The sequence below is a fragment of the Octopus bimaculoides genome, chromosome 1 (assembly GCF_001194135.2).
Source record: "Octopus bimaculoides isolate UCB-OBI-ISO-001 chromosome 1, ASM119413v2, whole genome shotgun sequence".
Lineage (NCBI taxonomy): Eukaryota > Metazoa > Mollusca > Cephalopoda > Octopoda > Octopodidae > Octopus > Octopus bimaculoides.
Genome location: NC_068981.1, coordinates 117,212,948 through 117,215,929, shown reverse-complemented (window position 1 = coordinate 117,215,929; position 2,982 = coordinate 117,212,948). Strand labels below are relative to the sequence as shown.

The window sequence follows — 2,982 nt, the reverse complement described above, 5'->3', positions numbered from 1 at the left end:
AGTAGAGAGATAGATAAATACATATATACATACATACGCATTTGCGTGTATGAATCTCCTCTAGTGTGTGTTGGTATGTGTGTGTATGCGTGTGTCGATAGATAGATAGATAGATAGATAGATAGATAGATAGATAGATAGATAGATAGATAGTTAGATAGATAGATAGATAGATAGACAGACAGACAGATAGATAGATAGATAGATAGATAGATAGATAGATAGATAGATAGAGAAAGAGAGAGAGGAAGAGATAGATACTGGGAGGGGAGCAATTATAAAATATACATTACAAATAAATATAAACCACAAAATACATAAACTATGCTAGTTTTCCTTTTACTTATGGATGTATAAGAAATGCTTTCGTCTATCACTGTACATTGATATTAAAATTGGAACACCGTACCTTTATTTTCATAGTATTTTTCATGATCGATTTGACACCAATCCGCTACATAACAATGTTATGAAAAAAACCAGATTTTCAATTTTTGACGTCAAAATTCTCTGCCTCGCCAAACAAAATACCTTCAGTTCAAACGTTATATTACAGGCCGCGTCAATTAAAACATTGTGTAACAAATACATTTATAGGGGATAACTTCGACTTCAGATTCTGGAAGAAGGGGAATCATTCTCGAGAAAGCACTAAAAGACTTCTAATATGAAACAATATAATTAAATATAATATACTTCCCACTAGAAAAATACCCTACAGTTATTAGATAAGCAAACACAGAACAGCCAAATATCCCTCAATTCATGCTCTACAGTCTTAAAATGAAGCTGGGTACGTACGATTATGCTGTTGGAAATCCAATGTTTCTTTTCAAAGATATTTAAACTGTTTACATTTGAAACGTTTCAATGATAGGTTGCTCGCCCAGTTTGTGGAGTACCTTATGGCTACACAACAACAGCAATAACGGATGGGATTAAATTCGACTGAAAATAAAGTGAGATCAATTTTACTGATAATTTATTAGTAATGATTTATCGACAATAAATTGCTAAAATTGATTAAAATATCTAATATATGATACCGCACTTTTAACACCATTTCCATATTCGTAGTTTCAGTAACATGCCATCATCGGTGTATTTTCTCATACCTTTAAGTGATGTACAAACATTTAGGTGTTAATATGGCTTGGGTTCAGTCCCACTGCGCGGCTCTTTGGTCAAGTGTCTTCTAGTGTAGCACCGAGTCGACCAAAGCCTTGTGAGCGAATTTGGAAGACGGAGACTTTTACTTGACCTCGTCAAGTTAAAGTTAAAACGATACATTCACACGCACACGCACACACACACACACAAACACACACACACACACACACTCGCGGGAGCGCACACGCACGCACGCACACATGCATATATATATACATGCATACATAAATATATAAATGTATATGTACACACACACATGTATACATATATAGATACACACACAACCACACATGTTCGCAGGAACACACTTGTATGTAATTCATATCTGTTTGCAGTATGTTTGAGAAGGAGGTCAATCGTTCACTGAGTACTGGACAAGCAACCGAAAGGTCGGCAGTTCGCTCTGTCACCTGCATCGTGTTGTGTCCGGGGCCAAGACACTTAACTTTCAAATGGCCTCTTCCGTCGATTAGTAAATATAATGCAGGGTAGCCAGAAATAATGTAATTGTAATCAGCAGCATCCGCGAAATAGCCAAGTGTCTCATTATATATACAAACTGTCAGCTAAGGAAAATAACTGAAGTGGACTAATGGTACGAATTTATTTAATTCAGTCTGTGATAGAGTGAATGCAAAATCTCTAAATAGTTTGTAGATTATCTTTTAGTTGAAAAAAAAAGACAAAAAAATACAGTCTCCTTTATTTTCTTATCTTTTACGAGTTTTTATCATTGGATGCAGCTATGCTAGGGTACCGATTTGAAGGATCTGGTCGAAAAAATTAGTTCCAGTACTTATTTTTAATCCAGTACGTATTTCTAAGTTTCTTTTAGTTTCTGTCTGTCAAATTTACTCAAAAAGCTTTGATCGTCCCGTGGGTATAGTAGATGACACTTGCCCAAGGTGCCACGCAGATTTTTAACGACAGACATCTTTGTGTTTCTATTTAACAAAACTACTCACAAGCTTTTGGTTTATCGGGGCTATAGTAGGAGACACTTGGCAAGACTATACGACTGGGAAGCAGGTTTCTTAACCACCACGCATTCACGACTGCGACAATAAATGAAACATGCTCCCACATGCATGCATACATACATGCATGCATGCATACATACATACATACATACATACATACATACATACATACATACAGTATCCAGGATACATTTCCAGCTTTAGAACAATTATTATTTAAGATTTGAAAAATAATGGTTAAAAGAAGATACTCTCCTTCACAACTTTGCTATGATGTAAGTAACCGGTTAAAATTTCCTCTAAAATTAAAAAGAGGAGAAAGCGTGCTTACATACATACAGACATACATACATACATACATACATACATTACATACATACATACATACATACATGCATACATACGTACGTACGCACATGAATACTTATGTATGTGACTGTATGCCTATCTAAATTGGAATAGTTTTCTTGATATTAGCATTTTAAGAATAAGATCATTGTAAAAGGTAGTCTAATAATAAGATATTTTGAACTTAGTATGCAATTGTTCTCAGTACTGATCCTACTGAGTTTAGTATCAAATAAACATTTTCACCTGTTTGGTGCATTATCTTCTTGTTTCTTTATTTTCTATCCTTGTTTATTTCTGTGTTCCTTTCTGTAGAAGAGCGTAGGCTCGAAACGTTAAAGACGTTTTCACTCCCCGAGCGTTAAACTAATACATCTGTTTGTTGTCTACACCACCTGTCTTCGTCTTTTGTTTCTTTTTTTTTGTGAATTCTTCCTATATATATTTATATATACTCTATATACGTATATATATATATATATAT

At 34.5% G+C, this 2,982-nt stretch overlaps 1 long non-coding RNA gene across 1 annotated transcript in view; it reads right to left on the bottom strand.

The window, feature by feature from the left end:
* Positions 1 to 2,982, bottom strand: part of LOC106877310 (uncharacterized) — a 30,569-nt gene that overhangs the window by 2,242 nt on the left and 25,345 nt on the right. Inside the window, exon 3 of the long non-coding RNA XR_008266060.1 lies at positions 802 to 948. This is a non-coding gene — a long non-coding RNA (uncharacterized LOC106877310). The remainder of the gene's footprint in view (positions 1 to 801; positions 949 to 2,982) is intronic.